Source organism: Triticum aestivum, chromosome 5A (assembly GCF_018294505.1).
Source record: "Triticum aestivum cultivar Chinese Spring chromosome 5A, IWGSC CS RefSeq v2.1, whole genome shotgun sequence".
NCBI classification, from domain to species: domain Eukaryota; kingdom Viridiplantae; phylum Streptophyta; class Magnoliopsida; order Poales; family Poaceae; genus Triticum; species Triticum aestivum.
Genome location: NC_057806.1, coordinates 704,656,565 through 704,676,947, shown reverse-complemented (window position 1 = coordinate 704,676,947; position 20,383 = coordinate 704,656,565). Strand labels below are relative to the sequence as shown.

The 20,383-nt window shown below is 46.0% G+C and overlaps 1 non-coding gene across 1 annotated transcript; it reads right to left on the bottom strand.

The window, feature by feature from the left end:
- Positions 1 to 4,620: 4,620 nt before the first annotated feature.
- Positions 4,621 to 4,693, bottom strand: TRNAK-CUU (transfer RNA lysine (anticodon CUU)). The gene has a single exon. It is a non-coding gene; the product is annotated as a tRNA-Lys (tRNA).
- Between the last annotated feature and the right edge of the window lie 15,690 nt (positions 4,694 to 20,383).

Here is a 20,383-nt window from a genome sequence, read left to right as displayed (position 1 = left end):
TTCTGGGCCCAAAATAGCCGAAACTCGTGCCATGTACCCAATTATATGAAGAATCGTTTTAGCTCAGAAGTTTCAAAAGAAATCGCGTGGGAAGACCTAACATTGTCCAAAAGCTTGCGCATGGAGGCTCTAAACGTAAGTACTTTGGAAATTCCCAAAGGATTCCGAAGCACACACATGATTCATGTCCGAGTCAGCCTTGGGTTTTATACTTTTCGATGGGATTCAGAGTCCTTTTTCTTGTACGAAAAGTCCAGCAGCCTCATATATCAATTGGACTTACAACCAACTTAACAACACACAATCATAAAACACATATACTAGTTTCTTCATCTCATTTTACCTCTCCCTCACTCTTCATCGTTCATCGTGTTGGAGAGCAGAGATCAATAGACTCTAGGGGAGATGGGCCGACCTAGTACAACTTATAGCCGCCACACACCCTGACGGGGTTCTTCCTGGGCGTGAGGGGTTTTGGGGTCCTCAAAAGTCCTTTGACTTGCAATGCATATTGCGCTACCAGTGAGGCTCCATGGCAATGTGTCTCGCATACCGCGCTCAATGTCGTGGGTACACGGTGACGTGATCATGTGGGAACACACCTTTTGGACGTGGGACGGAAGATCCAGAATCATCATCATCCATAAATGTGTTTGACGATAATGAGCCTCAGAAGACCGCAGATATTAGCACCAACGACATCATCCAACCCAATTTTGATGACCTTAGGAGGAAATCGCCAAGCTTTTGATGAGCACAAGAAAAAGCCAAAGAGGATGATTGTAGGAATTTCTGGCAAATTTCAAAAAAGGACCGTCGAGGTGTTGAGCATGGGTAATGATGATTGTAGGAGTCTCTCAGGTTGGGGACATCAAGTTCCATCCTCCTCAATGAACATGTTAAACCCTTTTTGAGTAGAATTTTTCTCCTAAATAATTGGCTAAAATTTAAAGTTACATTAGTAAGGGTAAAGATCTAGTGTATAATTCGTTCAGTGAGAATGAAAAAGCTCGGATGAATATGCCTCGCTCATCCAATGGTAATATTGCTACAATCACTAGTGAAAACCCTAACCCACTACTCCGGAGTCGTCTCCTCCATCATTTCTGTGCCACCTGTCAGCCATCCCTCTAAGCCCGATCTTCTCCAGTATCGGTGAACAGACCATGCACCCCCCACACCCGAACATATCAAGTTTTGCACATGTTCCCACTAGCCACCATGGCCTCCCCAGCTCAGGCTCAGGGATTCCCTGCTCCTGCCACTCATCTATACGCGAAGAAAATCAACATGCGCTAATCTATTTACAGTTGCTTGAGAAATAGCAAAACCGGAGCATTTATGATTTTTTAGTACGCATAGTCAATGTCAAAATATTTGCATCGTCATATTTTCTTTTAGTTTAGCTGGAAGTAAGTTGTCTGAATATATAATTTGGACATATTCGAGGTGGAGGAAGAAGGCGACGATGCGTAGCACCGAGGCCGTCGACACCAGCCTCGGGGTGAGCGAAGCGAGGCCCGAGGACGACGACAAAGCCTCGCCAAGAACGAGCCGTAGCTGGCGACGAGACAGCGGAGGTGAGTCAGAAGGTTGATGGGTGCATGTGCGGGCGAAGGTGATGCCGACATCGAAACTGGAGATCAGTGGGGCTTAGAGGGATGGCTGGCGGCGCGGCAAGCACGACGATGGGGGGTGGGGGTGGCGAGGCTGGCCAGGGACCGCTGGTGGCAGCAGGCGACCCAATCGACGGCAACATGCGATGGAAGGAAGAAAAGAATATGCGATCTTTTTTTAGGAAGAAGAAGAATGGTTGGAGGAAGAAGACATATTCTGACCCGTTCATGTTTATCTAATGGCTCAGATTGATGTGAAAATCGACTAATCCAATAGGCAACTTGCGGTTAGTCAGGCCCTTTTTCTTTCTAGATCTGTCTAGGGCACATTAAGATATTCTCTAGTTATTGTACATTTAAATAAATTAATATAAGAAATACTTTGACAAACGATGAATTCTATTACTTAAAATGAAGCATCAAGTATATACAAATACAATAAGCACACACCCAACCTCTGCATAGTTAGAATATACACAACAAACACCAACACACATACAAAACGCTGGCAAATAGCAAAGTCATATAAGACCAAAGCTATGCTAAAGTGAGAAGAAAAAACTGAAACGATCAAACCCGCAATCGCAAACTACAAAAATGACCATATTCACATCAATCATCTCATAACACCAGAAGAACAACGAGATTATTCAATAGCAGTGCCTTCAAGAAGGGAGAGTCGCTCTAGCGTTTTCATCATGAAGGCTAAAATCTAGGTTTTCAGTCTGAAAAACTAGTCTGAGCATATTCGAAAAATGCCTTCAAGAAGATAATGATGCAACAACATCACCATTGCCAGGTATAACCAAGTCAGGCCAAGCCTAGGTTTTACTCGAGAAGCACCACCATTAAAGTCAATCTTGTGTTATGCCCACCACTTTTCCACGATCCTGACAGCTACATGCGTTGGGCAAGAAAACCAAAAAGACCATGATGTGCAATTTTTTTTGGAAAGGAGGATGACTCCGGCCTCTGCATCTGTGAGATCTTACAAAGTAATATATCAATATGTCTGAAGCCGCCATCTTGACAACATCTGTTGCTACTCCTATCCATTGACGAGGGATGCAAAAAGTGTGAGCCGAATACCAATACCTCTCACCTAAGCCTAACATCTAAAGTCGGAGGCCCCAACCAAGTAACACACCAGGTCCGGGGCAAAAGCCGGTCCAACGCACCCTCATAGGTCGTCGCCACTGTCTTCCTCGATCCATCTTCAGAACAAATACTGACGCATCGACCTTGCCAGGCCTGCTGTCAACGCCACCAAGGCGCTAGAAAACACCTTCTCTCTACGCGCGTCCATCATCACACATCCGTCTCTGAGGCCCTACTGGGCCACGCCGCTGAGACTCCATGTCGTCGATGCGTCACATGAAACGCCGCTCCACCGCAGATACCGTCCATTGGTCCCTCGAACCTATGCATACCTCCAAGAATGACGCCTCCAAGAGGGATACGGCGGCACACGAGTGTCGCTGTCATCTGATCGAACGGTCTAGGGTTTCCCCCTAAGGTGGCGTATAGGGGTCTAGAGCTTCTCACAGCGATGCCTTCGGGAAGGGGATGACACAGAAAACGCCGCCATGGCCGGCCTTGGCAACGAGCCAAGAGTAGGGTTTCATTCGGATCCACTCGAGGAACCTCCATCCAGCCTCGTGCGCACTGGTCCGCTACCGATCACCGCCGCCACACATGGAGCATGCCGCACCAGCCAGACCAGATCTGACCGGTGGCCAGACAACATGTACAACCGATCCATCCACCAGGCCCTCCGTGCCGTCGCCACCAATCCGAGATTCGATTGGCCGCAGAGCCGCTGACTGCCACCGCGAGGCAGGGTCGGTCGCCGCGTCGCAGGACCGAACCAGCCGCGCCTCCACATGCCGGGGCCCGCTTCACCCCAAGTCGCGGGAGAGAAGGAAAGACCTCTGCCACCGCCATCTGCTCGGGCTTAGCCCGACGGCGTCATGCAGCGGCAACAGCAGGAGAGTAGGGAGTAGGCCGGGGCTCGGCGGCGGCTAGGGTAGCGGCCCGCTCGAGTCGCCCGATGCGGGAGCGATGCGGCGGGAGGGAGCCTTGCCCCGAGTCGCCCGATGTGCAATACTTAGACATGTCTAGATATGCTTTTGGAAGACCCGTTTCTTTTATATTTGCGTGAGCACAAGTGTCATCTTCACGTTCCAACGTGGTACACGTCGAAGAGAGGCATTTATCACCAAGTGTTAATCACACGTAGTGGGTGGACGGAGCCGAGATAGGTGGCTAGCGACATCACGCATTTGTCACTAGCGTTAATACAGCAGTAGGTAACCCCTAAAAAAATACATCAGTAGGTAGCGCCATATATGTACACACGACAAACAAGAAGAAATGGCTCCTCACCAGAACCACGAGAGCTAAGCTAGCCATCCCCAAGAAATGGCCACTACGGGCAAGAAGCTGCGTGTCCTGCTCATCCCCTTCTTCACCACCAGCCACACATCGGGCCCTTCACCGACCTCATCGTCTCCATTGCCACGGCCAGCGCAGACGTAGCCGTGGAGGCCACCGTTGCCGTCCCGCTCGTCGAGTAGCTGCTCCTCCAGCGCGCCGCTGCAAAGGTCAAGGTGGTGACGTACCGCGTTCCCGGCTATGGACGGGCTCCCGGAGGGCGTCGAGAACCTTGGCAAGGCTTCTCAATTTTTTTGTTAAGAAATCGGTACAAATTCGAAGGGGAGGGAAAAAACAGGACACAATGTTTGCACATTTAGTATTCTATCCGTTTCTAAATATAAGTTTTTGTAGAGATTTCACTATGGACTACATACAGATGTATCTGGATGCATTTTAGAGTATAGATTCATTCATTTTGCTCCGTATGTGGTTCATAATGAAATCTCTCCAAAAACTTATATTTAGGAACAGAGGGAATAGTTATTAAGAAAATCAGCACACTAAAAAAAGTTACCAAATTATCAGTAACCAAAGATTATGCAGGCACAAAAAAAATAGAAAACACAGTCGCCCACCGTGGGGCTCGAACCCACGACCACAAGGTTAAGAGCCTTGCGCTCTACCAACTGAGCTAGACGGGCTAGTGGAAGAATTTCTTCCAAGGACATAATAGATCTGTGGTGAATTAACAGCACCACCAATGAAAAGTACTCTGTAGAACACTGAGTAGCTGAGTATAGCAAACTAAAAGTATCTTCAAAAGATGATGATCAATAAGCTGCCACCGCAACTCAATGAGTACCCTACCACTGAAAGCATCATCACCATGAAGTTTATTGGAGGAGCATCATCACCATGAAGTTTATTGGAGGAGCACCATCAACCGACAGAGGTAGCCATGAACTGGCTAACCTCAACATCTAAAAGTTCAAGCTATTTTTTTTAATGCAAATGACCTTATATATTCTAACAGCTTGAAGTCTCCTCCTCGGTGCTTTGTTTCCCGTCTCCAGAATCTACTGAACTGTTTTTCTTTTTCAGTTTCCCAACAAATAGCCAAGTAGTATTATTTGAAAAAGTGTTAAACAGAAGAGAATCACATGTTATCCAAATCATGTCGCTTAAGAGTCTACCTTCATGTGCTTGATTGCCCTTTTTTGAGTCTCGGGAAATGGAGGTGTTTCAGCTGGAGCATATTTGTGACAACATGTAATAAACTAGACTACATGGTTGAAAAAAAAAACTAGACTGGCTGTTCAGAATTCTGTTCCCGATTGTACTAATAATGTGACCCTGGCCTGGGATGGAGCCGGAGCGCCTCCAGAATGACAGCGTTCAGGTACTCCATCTTCTCGAGAAGCTCCTCGCTAACTTCACCGGCGTCCGCGCCCACAGCATCGTTGATCTCTTTCCGGACGGACTCCTGTAGGGCTGGATGCTTCAGGAGGTACGCCATGATCCACTGCAGCCCAGCAGCCACGGCTTCGGTCCAGGCACCAGAAGGTGATCATGGCGCTGCTGTGGATGAGGAGGCGGTGCACGGTCACGCGGTCCGTGACAACTACAGCAGGCCGACTTGACCGCCTCACTCCACCTATGACAACGAGGAGGACTGACAACATTATTTCATGCATGGCTGCATGTGCAATTAAACTTATACATATATAGGAAATATCTAGTCCGGTAGGATCTTTTCTCGGATATACATCGGAACGGTACTTCAATCTAGCATCGATGGTTCATGGCCGCATGGACTGATGTAAATAAGTTTCGACTCCGACTCCGGATCTGAAGAGTGCTTCAAGAAACGGAAGTAGCCACTACTCTCGGGTGTCCTACACCTAGTTTACAAAAAACTGACAAAACCTTATCAAATCAAATCTAAAAAATCTAAAATTTTGAGACACCCAATCTTATCAGATGTTCAAGCTTCTTTCAGTTTTTCAGCCAAAATAACATCCGAGGAACTCTCACTAAAAAAACAAAATCAATACTCAAAAAGTGCAGACAACTTTGAACATTGTTTTTTTTTTTTCAGTGAAAGCTCCTCGGATGTTTTTTTTGGTTGAAATTTGCAAGATGCTCAAACATTTGATAAAGATGGATGTCTCAAATTTTCAGATTTTTTGTATTAGGTTTGATCGCATTTTTAAAGGTTTTTGCAACCTCGGGTGTGTAGTACACCCGAGAGTAGAACATCCAATATCCAAACAAACCGAAAGCATCTTCAGAAGATGATGGTCAGTTTATATGATGATCCTAGAGTGGGAGCTGCTATCTCAGCTCTATGAGTATTCTGCCATAAAGAAAGAACGAAAGAAAGAAAATAAATGATTTTTTTTTCGAACCGGGCATGACCCCTTTCCATTGCAAATGAACGGAAATACATTGTTCCGAGAAACAAACAGGAGAAAAGGGAAAGAGGTGCAGCGAGTTCGGGCACTGCCAGGAAACCTACTGCATTCGCCCGACATCGAAACGAACGCCATGGGGCGAAAACCTGACAACACCATAGTTCAACGACAACCTGAAATACTATAGTCTATTACAGCCAAAAGCTCATCACAAGAGCCAAATAGAAAACGGACATCAGCTGGAAACGACAGCAGCAACTCTGAAAGCAGGCGAGATTGCGAGATCATTCTCCCTCGATCGGTCTCCTCGCCGCCTCGCACATCTTCATCATGCACATAGTGCTTGACCTGACCATCGCCGCCCCACTGCGCAGCTCCTTGACTCCATCACCTTGCTGAAGACCTGCCTAATATAGCAAAAAGGAGCACACGAAAAACACAATCTCAAAACGGTGTCTTAATCTGTTTCTTCTCAAAGCTGGCTCGATTTCTAGCCAACTAGATAGCCCAGCAAACGGCCGCCAGGCCAACAGTATAGTATTTCTTCCCATAGGGAAGGAAAGTATGGCACCAGGAGAAATATTGCCAGTAACTGTTTGGACAGAGGTCCGTCCCTAAAGCTATCCCAACACAACGCCACACCACTTTAGCCACAGGACAAGTGAAAAACAAATGCCGGGATGATTCAATATTGTCACAAAAGGAGCATTTGGGATCCCCATGCCATCTCCTCTCCTTCATAACTTGCCTAGTCAAGACAACATCCTGAGATAGCTGCCACAGGAAAATTTTGATTTTGAGGGGGATCTTGGCCTTCTAAATCCATCTATAGTGACAACCACTAAGAGGGTTTTCTAGCCATTTGTACATAGATTTCGTAGAAATCTACCATTACCATTTAGCCCCCAGTATACTTGGTCCCCCCTACTCCCAGCTGTATACTGTCAATATATTTCCTCATATCCTCCCATTGCCTCTGAAGATCAGGGGTAAGCCTTCTTCTAAAGAAGGTGTTGGGAGTCACAGCTTTGACTTTTGCGACAGTGCAGTCCTGCTCAGTGCATATGCCAAACAGCAGGGGATAACAGTCCTGGAATGGTCTAGACCTATTAATAGAGTCTTTCCACACTCTAGTTAGATCTCCTGATTCCGTTTTGATCTTTCTACCAGTCATATACATGGCCTTAACTTTAAGAAGGGCTTTCCAGCACGGAGAATCATTGAACCTGGGTTCAACCGTAGCCACACTTCTTTTTTTTCAAATAACGGGCACGGACGATTTTTTGCCAAAGGCCATTTTGGGTCTCGAGTTTCCACCACCATTTGACCATCAAACTAATGTTTTGTTTACGAAGATCTTTAACTCCCAGGCCACCTTTATCTCGAGATCTACATATTCTACCCCATTTGACCAAATCATACCTCCTTTTCTTGTTACAACCTTGCCAAAAGAATTTCCTTCTATGTTTATCAAGTTTTTCAATGAAGGTTTTGCTCATAAGCCACATAGACATATGATATAAGGATATTTGGGTGACAACTGAGTCCAACAAAATTAGTCTGCCCCCCCATGGATGCAGCATTACCGATCCACGCCTCGAATCAAATGACACCTCTTTGTTCATGGTTAGGAAACATAACCATCTTTGATTAACGAGCTAGTCAAGTAGAGGCATACTAGTGACACTCTGTTTGTCTATGTATTCACACATGTATTATGTTTCCGGTTAATACAATTCTAGCATGAATAATAAACATTTATCATGATATAAGGAAATAAATAATAACTTTATTATTGCCTCTAGGGCATATTTCCTTCAGTCTCCCACTTGCACTAGAGTCAATAATCTAGATTACACAGTAGTGATTCTAACACCCATGGAGTCTTGGTGCTGATCATGTTTTGCTCGTGGAAGAGGCTTAGTCAACGGGTCTGCCACATTCAGATCCGTATGTATCTTGCAAATCTCTATGTCTCCCACCTGGACTAGATCTCGGATGGAATTGAAGCGTCTCTTGATGTGCTTGGTTCTCTTGTGAAATCTAGATTCCTTTGCCAAGGCAATTGCACCAGTATTGTCACAAAAGATTTTCATTGGACCCGATGCACTAGGTATGACACCTAGATCGGATATGAACTCCTTCATCCAGACTCCTTCATTTGCTGCTTCCGAAGCAGCTATGTACTCCGCTTCACATGTAGATCCCGCTAGGACGCTTTGTTTAGAACTGCACCAACTGACAGCTCCACCGTTTAATGTAAACACGTATCCGGTTTGCGATTTAGAATCGTCCGGATCAGTGTCAAAGCTTGCATCAACGTAACCTTTTACAATGAGTTCTTTGTCACCTCCATATATGAGAAACATATCTTTAGTCCTTTTCAGGTATTTCAGGATGTTCTTGACCGCTGTCCAGTGATCCACTCCTGGATTACTTTGGTACCTCCCTGCTAGACTTATAGCAAGGCACACACCAGGTCTGGTACACAGCATTGCATACATGATAGAGCCTATGCCTGAAGCATAGGGAACATCTTTCATCTTCTCTCTATCTTCTGCAGTGGTCGGGCATTGAGTCCGACTCAACTTCACACCTTGTAACACAGGCAAGAACCCTTTCTTTGCTTGATCCATTTTGAACTTCTTCAAAATCTTTTCAAGGTATGTGCTTTGTGAAAGTCCAATTAAACGTCTCGATCTATCTCTATAGATCTTTATGCCTAATATGTAAGCAGCTTCACCGAGGTCTTTCATTAAAAAACTCTTATTCAAGTATCCCTTTATGCTATCCAGAAATTCTATATCATTTCCAATCAGTAATATGTCATCCACATATAATATCAGAAATGCTACAGAGCTCCCACTCACTTTCTTGTAAATACAGGCTTCTCCAAAAGTCTGTATAAAACCAAATGCTTTGATCACACTATCAAAGCGTTTATTCCAACTCCGAGAGGCTTGCACCAGTCCATAAATGGATCGCTGGAGCTTGCACACTTTGTTAGCTCCCTTTGGATCGACAAAACCTTCCGGTTGCATCATATACAACTCTTCTTCCAGAAATCCATTCAGGAACGCAGTTTTGACATCCATCTGCCAAATTTCATAATCATAAAATGCGGCTATTGCTAACATGATTCGGACAGACTTAAGGATCGCTACGGGTGAGAAGGTCTCATCGTAGCCAATCCCTTGAACTTGTCGAAACCCTTTTGCGACAAGTCGAGCTTTGTAGACAATTATATTACCGTCGGCGTCAGTCTTCTTCTTGAAGATCCATTTATTCTCAATTGCTTGCCGATCATTGGGCAAGTCAACCAAAGTCCATACTTTGTTCTCATACATGGATCCCATCTCAGATTTCATGGCTTCAAGCCATTTTGCGGAATCTGGGCTCACCATCGCTTCTTCATAGTTTGTAGGTTCATCATGATCTAGTAGCATGACTTCCAGAACAGGATTACCGTACCACTCTGGTGCGGATCTCACTCTGGTTGATCTACGAGGTTCAGTAGTATCTTGTTCTGAAGTTTCATGATCATTATCATTAGCTTCCTCACTAATTGGTGTAGGTGTCACAGAAACAGTTTTCTGTGATGCACTACTTTCCAATAAGGGAGCAGGTACAGTTACCTCGTCAAGTTCTACTTTCCTCCCACTCACTTCTTTCGAGAGAAACTCCTTCTCTAGAAAGTTTCCGAACTTAGCAACAAAAGTTTTGCCTTCGGATCTGTGATAGAAGGTGTATCCAATAGTCTCCTTTGGATATCCTATGAAGACACATTTCTCCGATTTGGGTTCGAGCTTATCAGGTTGAAGCTTTTCACATAAGCATCGCAGCCCCAAACTTTCAGAAACGACAACTTTGGTTTCTTGCCAAACCATAGTTCATAAGGCGTCGTCTCAACGGATTTTGATGGTGCCCTATTTAACGTGAATGCGGCCGTCTCCAAAGCATAACCCCAAAACGATAGCGGTAAATCAGTAAGAGACATCATAGATCGCACCATATCTAGTAAAGTACGATTACGACGTTCGGACACACCATTACGCTGTGGTGTTCCGGGTGGCGTGAGTTGCGAAACTATTCCGCATTGTTTCAAATGTACACCAAACTCATAACTTAAATATTCTCCTCCACGATCAGATCGTAGAAACTTTATTTTCTTGTTACGATGATTTTCAACTTCACTCTGAAATTCTTTGAACTTTTGAAATGTTTCAGACTTATGTTTCATTAAGTAGATATACCCATATCTGCTTAAATCATCTGTGAAGGTGAGAAAATAACGATATCCTCCACGAGCCTCAATATTCATCGGACCACATACATATGTATGTATGATTTCCAACAAATCTGTTGCTCTCTCCATAGTACCGGAGAACGGCGTTTTAGTCATCTTGCCCATGAGGCACGGTTCGCAAGTACCAATTGATTCATAATCAAGTGGTTCCAAAAGTCCATCAGTATGGAGTTTCTTCATGCGCTTTACACCGATATGACCTAAACGGCAGTGCCACAAATAAGTTGCACTATCATTATCAACTCTGCATCTTTTGGCTTCAACATTATGAATATGTGTGTTACTACTACCGAGATTCAATAAGGATAGACCACTCTTCAAGGGTGCATGACCATAAAAGATATTACTCATATAAATAGAACAACCATTATTCTCTGATTTAAATGAATAACCGTCTGGCATCAAACAAGATCCAGATATAATGTTCATGCTTAACGCTGGCACCAAATAACAATTATTTAGGTCTAATATTAATCCCGAAGGTAGATGTAGAGGTAGCGTGCCGACCGCGATCACATCGACTTTGGAACCGTTTCCCACGCGCATCGTCACCTCGTCCTTAGCCAATCTTCGCTTAATCCGTAGTCCCTGTTTCGAGTTGCAAATATTAGCAACAGAACCAGTATCAAATACCCAGGTGCTACTACGAGCATTAGTAAGGTACACATCAATAACATGTATATCACATATACCTTTGTTCACCTTGACATCCTTCTTATCCGCCAAATACTTGGGGCAGTTCTGCTTCCAGTGACCAGTCTGCTTGCAGTAGAAGCACTCAGTTTCAGGCTTAGGTCCAGACTTGGGTTTCTTCTCTTGAGCAGCAACTTGCTTGCTATTCTTCTTGAAGTTCCCCTTCTTCTTCCCTTTGCCCTTTTTCTTGAAACTAGTGGTCTTGTTGACCATCAACACTTGATGCTCCTTTTTGATTTCTACCTCCGCAGCTTTCAACATTGCGAAGAGCTCGGGAATAGTCTTATTCATCCCTTGCATATTATAGTTCATCACGAAGCTCTTGTAGCTTGGTGGCAGTGATTGGAGAATTCTGTCAATGACGCAATCATCTGGAAGATTAACTCCCATTTGAATCAAGTGATTATTATACCCAGACATTTTGAGTATATGCTCACTGACAGAACTATTCTCCTCCATCTTGCAGCTATAGAAGTTATTGGAGACTTCATATCTCTCAATCCGGGCATTTGCTTGAAATATTAACTTCAACTCCTGGAACATATCATATGCTCCATGACGTTCAAAACGTCGTTGAAGTCCCGGTTCTAAGCCGTAAAGCATGGCACACTGAACTATCGAGTAGTCATCAGCTTTGCTTTGCCAGACGTTCACAACATCTAGTGTTGCTCCAGCAGCAGGCCTGGCACCCAGCGGTGCTTCCAGGACGTAATTCTTCTGTGCAGCAATGAGGATAATCCTCAAGTTATGGACCCAGTCCGTGTAATTGCTACCATCATCTTTCAACTTTGCTTTCTCAAGGAACGCATTAAAATTCAACGGAACAACAACACGAACCATTTATCTACAATCATACATAAACAAGCAAGATACTATCAGGTACTAAGTTCATGATAAATTTAGGTTCAATTAGTCATATTACTTAAAGAACTCCCACTTAGATAGACATCCCTCTAATCCTCTAAGTGATTACGTGATCCAAATCAACTAAACCATGTCCGATCATCACGTGAGATGGAGTAGTTTCATTGGTGAACATCACTATGTTGATCATATCTACTATATGATTCACGCTCGACCTTTCGGTCTCCGTGTTCCGAGGCCATATCTGTATATGCTTGGCTCGTCAAGTATAACCTGAATATTCCGCATGTGCAACTGTTTTGCACCCGTTGTATTTGAACGTAGAGCCTATCACACCCGATCATCGCGTGGTGTCTCAGCACGAAGAACTTTCGCAACGGTGCATACTCAGGGAGAACACTTCTTGATAATTTAGTGAGAGATCATCTTATAATGCTACCGTCAATCAAAGCAAGATAAACATCACATGCAATCAATATAAGTGATATGATATGGCCATCATCATCTTGTGCTTGTGATATCCATCTTCGAAGCACCATCATGATCACCATCGTCACCGGCGCGACACCTTGATCTCCATCGTAGCATCGTTGTCATCTCGCCAATCTTATGCTTCCACGACTATCGCTACCGCTTAGTGATAAAGTAAAGCATTACAGCGCGATTGCATTGCATACAATAAAGCGACAACCATATGGCTCCTGCCAGTTGCCGATAACTCGGTTACAAAACATGATCATCTCATACAATAAAATTTAGCATCATGTCTTGACCATATTACATCACAACATGCCCTGCAAAAACAAGTTAGACGTCCTCTACTTTGTTGTTGCATGTTTTACGTGGCTGCTACGGGCTTAAGCAAGAACCAATCTTACCTACGCATCAAAACCACAACGATAGTTTGTCAAGTTGGTGCTGTTTTAACCTTCGCAAGGACCGGGCGTAGCCACACTTGGTTCAACTAAAGTTGGAGAAACTGTCACCCGCAAGCCACCTATGTGCAGAGCACATCGGGAGAACCGGTCTCGCGTAAGCGTACGCGTAATGTCGGTCCGGGCCGCTTCGTCCAACAATACCGCTGAACCAAAGTATGACATGCTGGTAAGCAGTATGACTTATATCGCCCACAACTCACTTGTGTTCTACTCGTGCATATAACATCAACATATAAAACCTAGGCTCGGATGCAACTGTTGGGGAACGTAGTAATTTCAAAAAATTTCCTACGCACACGCAAGATCATGGTGATGCATAGCAACGAGAGGGGAGAGTATGATCTACGTACCCTTGTAGATCGACAACGGAAGCGTTTGGTTGATGTAGTCGTACGTCTCCACGGCCCGGCCGATCAAGCACCGAAACTACGGCACCTTCGAGTTCTAGCACACGTTCAACTCGATGACGATCCCTGGACTCCGATCCAGCAAAGTGTCGGGGAAGAGTTCCGTCAGCACGACGGCGTGGTGACGATCTTGATGCACTACCGTCGCAGGGCTTCGCCTAAGCACTGCTACAATATTATCGAGGTCTATGGTGGAAGGGGGCACCGCACACGGCTAAGAGTATGATCACGTGGATCAACTTCTGTGTCTAGGGGTGCCCCTGCCTCCGTATATAAAGGTTCAAGAGGGGGAGGCCGGCCGGCCATCATAGGGCGCGCCAGGAGGAGTCCTACTCCCCCCGGGAGTAGGACTTCTCCCCCAATCCTAGTTGGAATAGGATTCGCGAGGTGGGAAAAGAGAGAGAGAGAAGGAAGGGGGTGCCGGCCCCCTCTCTCCTTGTCCTATTCGGACTAGGGGGGAGGGGCGCGCGGCCCAACCCTGGCCGCCTCTCCTCTTCTTCCACTAAGGCCCATTAAGGCCCATGTACCTCCTGGGGGTTCCGGTAACCTCCCGGTACTCCGGTAAAATCCCGATTTCACCCGGAACACTTCCGATATCCAAATATAGGCTTCCAATATATCAATTTTATGTCTCGACCATTTCGAGACTCCTCGTCATGTCCGTGACCACATCCGGGACTCCGAACAAACTTCGGTACATCAAAATGCATAAACTCATAATATAACTGTCATCGTCACCTTAAGCGTGCGGACCCTACGGGTTCGAGAACAATGTAGACATGACCGAGACACGTCTCCGATCAATAACCAATAGTGGAACCTGGATGCTCATATTGGCTCCTACATATTCTACGAAGATCTTTTATCGGTCAGACCGCATAACAACATACGTTGTTCCATTTGTCATCGGTATGTTACTTGCCCGAGATTCGATCGTCGGTATCCTATACCTAGTTCAATCTCGTTACCGGCAAGTCTCTTTACTCGTGCTGTAATACATCATCGCGCAACTAACTCATTAGTTGCAATGCTTGCAAGGCTTAAGTGATGTGCATTACTGAGAGGGCCCAAAGATACCTCTCCGACAATCGGAGTGACAAATCCTAATCTTGAAATACGCCAACCCAACATGTACCTTTGGAGACACCTATAGAGCTCCTTTATAATCACCCAGTTACGTTGTGACGTTTGGTAGCACACAAAGTGTTCCTCTGGCAAACGGGAGTTGCATAATCTCATAGTCATAGGAACATGTATAAGTCATGAAGAAAGCAATAGCAACATAGTAAACGATCGGGTGCTAAGCTAATGGAATGGGTCATGTCAATCAGATCATTCAACTAATGATGTGATCCTGTTAATCAAATGACAACTCTTTGTCCATGGTTAGGAAACATAACCATCTTTGATTAACAAGCTAGTCTAGTAGAGGCATACTAGTGACACTCTGTTTGTCTATGTATTCACACATGTATTATGTTTCCGGTTAATACAATTCTAGCATGAATAATAAACTTTTATCATGATATAAGGAAATAAATAATAACTTTATTATTGCCTCTAGGGCATATTTCCTTCACTATGAACTCCCAATCAGAATCTCTAAGTGTGGAATAACTAACAGGCATGCCGAGGTATTTGATGGGGAAGCTACCCACATCACAGTTAAACAACTCAGCATAGTATTTCATCGTGCTCTCATCGCCCCCCACAGTGAAGATCTCACTTTTCTGATAGTTCACTTTAAGACCAGACATAAGCTCGAAGATGTACAGCAGCAACTTCAGGTTTACTGCCTTATCAACATCGTGTTCCAGACAGATAATAGTATCGTCTGCATACTGGAGCACCGCAACTCCATTAGGAATAAGATCCGAAGCCAAACCCACCAGCAAGTTATTATTTTGGGCATTGGAGATCATCTTCGCAAGACAATCAACAACTAGATTAAACAGGAAAGGGGAGTGGGGATCCCCTTGTCGAACACCCTTAGCACTCTGGAAATAAGGACCGACCTGATTATTAAGTTTGATACTAACTGTACCATTGAGTAGGATATGTTTAATCCAGTTGCACCACGTGTCACTAAAACCACGAAGCTTATGACATTCCAACAAAAATTCCCAGTTCACCTTATCGTACGCTTTCTCAAAGTCGAGCTTCAAGACGACCCCCACCCTCTTTTTCACATGGGTATAATTCAAAATTTCATGCAGCAACAACACCCCGTCCATAATGCTTCTTCCCTTGATAAAAGCATTTTGGGTCGAGCTAATGAGCTTATCAGCGTACCTCTCCACTCGCCGATCCAAAACTTCAGTAATAAGCTTATATGGACATCTTAGGAGACATATAGGTCTAAATTGCTGGATTTTATCCGCGCCCGAAGACTTGGGCAAAAGGGTGATCACCCCATAGTTAAGACGTTGAACATCCAAAGTCCCATTATGAAAGCTCACAAAAAGCCTCACAAGATCATCTTTAATGATATCCCAGCATACCTGATAGAATTCAACAGGAATATTGTCAGGGCCAGGGGCTCTATTATGTGCCATAGAGAACAACGCCTCCTTGATATCTTCCTCCATGAACTCATGGCACAAATCAGCATTATCACTAGCATCGAGCTTTTCCTCAACAGACCAAGTGTCAGGATCAAGGTGGAACAGATTACCGGACCCGGGTCCGAACATATTTTTGTAATACTCCGTGGCATGAGCAATCAGATTGTCAGTGCCCTCGATCTCCGCATCCCCAGCTTTAAGGGAGTGGATTGTGTTCTTCCTCTTTCGGCCATTTGCAATTTTATGATAATAGTCTGTGTTAAGAGCCAGCGTTCATGAGACTGTTGGAGCCAATATATCTCCTCATTCACCAGTATGTCATGAAGCTCGGTACTAACATCAACCTTGATGTTGTATAGCTCAGGGGACAAGGGACCATCTTCTTCTAGCTCTTCTAGCATGGCCAGCTCCATCCGGAGCTCTTCTTTTCTTTTTTTGTCGTGGCCATATTTATCCGATCCCCAACCTTTGAAGTAGGTTTTGAATCTTTTAAGTTTGATATTCAAGATATCAATAGGGTCAGAAGACTGAACCCTTCTAGCCCAGATCCTACTAACAGTAGGCAAGAAGTTCTCATCCTTAATCCAGGCAAGATTAAAACGAAACTCACGAGGTTTAGGAGCTTCTCTACTTTCCTCCCCACTAGAAAGCAGCACTGGTTTATGGTCAGAAATTTCTCGAACTAATTTCCTAACCGAAACCATAGGGAAGAGATTTTCCCAGTCTTCAGATATCAAAATCCGGTCCAGTTTCTCCAGAGTTGGGTGCGCCTGATTGTTAGTCCATGTATATGGCCATGACGCTTATTAGAGGAACACCCTCAGCCGACAGAGGTATTGGTCATCAACTAGTTGAGCCCAACATCTAAAAGCTCAAACATCCTTTACAAGTGACCATATATGTTTTAATAGTTTGCTCCCGTTGAGCCTCAAATGCACGGCTTCTAGACATATTTAGCGGGCAAGGATCCCTGAAATTTGTGCCCATCAAGTTCAATAAAACACTATCCTGGTGTATAGAAAAGCAGTTGAAAGTACAATAAAGACTTGTATGAGTGATTGACGAATTTCACGGAAGAGGATTTGCGGCACCCAAGTACAGGAGCACCGAGGTCCCTGGTGCCGGCTCTTTATTTTGGCTCCTGATTTTCAAAATTCTATATCTTTCAAACAAAAAAAATCCAAATTTAGTTATGTTTTCATATTCGTGCTCCTCATAACTAGAGTTTTCAAATAAGAATCATTCTGAATATATTTTGATGACTTTTTAGAAAATATGTTAAGTTCCAATGTTGAAACTTAGTACGAGCTAGAATCAATTACTTTTTAGAATCAATTATTTTTTGTCTACGACCGACAGCAAAAATTGCTTAAAATTATATCTCTGAACTTGTTGAAACTTAACAGTTTAATATACAAAAATTGTAAGTGTCGTCATTAACACTTTGAACTACTGCGTGAATCACGAGGCAAATCAAGCGGGCAGCAGTCTTGGCAGGTGCGTGCCCCTGCGAATTTCCGTAATTTTCACTAGATTCACTTGAGAGTCACCGATGGTTGTACTGCTAGCATCTTCTATGACGGTGCCACAAATTAAGGACATTGGAAGGACATGGTATTTTTCTTGCCAGGAGCACGTCCGTGTAGCAAGGGCGGTAAGGAAAGGCACTTTTGATGCCAGCATCACGGTCCATGGGTTCTCTTAAAAGCAACTGGCATAAATATTGCATTCTTGAGGGGTTAATGTGGTATGCAACTGCTTTGCCGCCATATCAAGGAGGAGCATGTCTTTGTGCGGATGGAGTCCAATGATACCACCTTAGGTTGGAAAAGAATTCTATGAGACCAGGTCTCACGCGAGACCCATCCTGATGAATGACATATGGCATTCACAAATCACAAAGCATCCCCCACCCCCACTTAAAATCAGAGGGGAGGGGGGGGGGGGGGGGGGAGGGGGAGATTAGATGCTTTGTGATTTGTGAATGCCACGTGTCATTCATCAGGACGGGTCTCACCTGCTAACCGTGAGACCTGGTCTCATATAATTTTTTTCCCCGTAGGTCTGCTCCAGTTTCCTTTGACCTGCGACACTTTTATCAACTTCGACGAAATTGTCCTTGTCCTCGTTCCATATATAGTTCTTCTTCTTCTTCTTCTTCTTCTTCTTCTTCTTCTTCTTCTTCTTCTTTGCTTTCCTTGCTGCTACTAATTTGTTCGAACAAGCTGACAGGTGCTTTGCTGCTTGCGACCATCTCCCATCTAACCCTTTGTTCTAGTGTCCGTGAGTTATGCCGCATCATATACACGTGCGGGCTGACGTTAGCCTCGTGTGCTAGCGTCCACCCAAGTTGGTCATCGCACGATCTTGCCTGCGTACGTCATCTTCGAGGTAACTAGTTCTCATAGTTCGCCAAGAGGGACCTTCGAGGTAGCTGATACGTCTTCCCTGCGTAGTTGTAGACATCTCCCGGGAGCTGAACCATATCGTACGTCATCTTCGAGTAGTGCAGGATAATGACGACACCATTCTCGCGAGCCGACGGCCAATTACTATCACATGCAGAACCCTTCACATTGTGGAGGTGCCCAGGGGCGCAACGTCCTGGATTAAACTTGCGCAACTTCCATTGTCTATATTGTGACGAGAACACCGCTGCTGAGTACACCACCTTGGCCCTTGGCTCCTTGGACGATGGCTTATGAGTAGAGTAGGTATCACGATCCTTGAGCAGCTTGTACACCTTGTAGTGCAGTGACACACCCGGGCCGAAAGCAAGGAACGTGCCCTCGATTCCTCTGCGGCCCGACCGCATCTGCGTCTGCGGTGAGGGGGGCAGGGGAACGCACCGTATTGTAGCCGGGTTGCACACGTATGTATCGTCCTGTCTTTCGTTATAGAGGAGGAGGAGCCCGTTGCAGTGGTCAGTTACCCGGGCCCAACCATGCCAAAATAGAGGGCGCCGAAATTCATGCTCGTCGGCTCTGCTTAACCGGGAGGGCGGCGGGGCGAGGAAGTAGGATTTGTCCCTGCATCTAATTATCTCAGTACGTCACAGAACAGTATTAAGGAGATTGGGTGATGGCGACGCGGGCGACGCCGGGTGGATCCGCGCCCTTCGGAGGGCAGCGGGTAGGAGGCCGCTTTTGGGCCCTATGCAGCGACGCCGGCGACGAGGAAGACGACGACGGGGACCCCGGCGGCGACCTGTCACCGGTGAGTTCTCTTACACCATCTGATGCGATCTGCGAAGCACTTCGCATCGGCTACTCGGAGCAAGATGCGGCGAACCTAGTGGATTTGGCGATCCTCATGGATGACCCGGCCCAGCAGGGATGTGCGGATGCGGTTGAGATTGTCCGCCGGGTGGTTCACCGGCGTACGGCGACGGCGATCCGGCCTTGGCGTGGTCCATTTCCGAAGGTATGTCTCCCTAAGGGCATTTCCAGCCGCGCCCCCAACAGGCCCCCAAGCCACTTTTTCAGCGCCGGCGCCGAAAAAACGGCCCAGTCGCGCCCCCAGGACGCCGAAAATCGCCGGTTCGGACCTTTTTTTCCGCCCGGCGGTCACAGGCCGAATCCGGCGCGCTAGGGAGCAGTTGGGGGCTCCGGTGCTAGGGAAAAGCACGCCTGGCCCACACCGACAGGGGAAAAGTCAAGGTTTTCTTCTCCAGACTCGCCTCGCACCCCCCGCGCCCTCGGCCACCACTAGCTATATCCCGGCGACGGCCGCCGCCCTACTCCGCTAGATAGCCATTCCCCGCCGGAAAATAGCAGCGCTTCGCCGCGGCAGCCCCACCCACAGCAGCTGGGCGTTTTCGGCCGCCGTTTCCAGCCGCGGAGGCGCGGTTTAACGGCGGGTACACGCCCACCGAGCGCAAGGTGTTCGGCGTTTTGCCTGCCTCGGCGATGGACTCGGATGAGGAGGAAGAGCTCGCCGCGCTGCTGGAGGAGGAAGCCGCGGCCGACGTCCAGGAAGAAGAGCATCTCGTGGTGCTCGCCGCCCTCGCCCAGCTGCTGGCGAGTAATGAAAAGCCGGGGCGAGGTGGCTCGGCGCCGGGGCGGATGAAAGCAAAGAACCGGCATCGTCTCCAAGGCTACTGCATGCTCTACTCCGACTACTTCGCCGATGCTCCACTTCATGGCGAGAGAACATTTCGGCGCCGTTATCGGATGAGCTGATTGTGAATTCCATCCGAGAGTTCG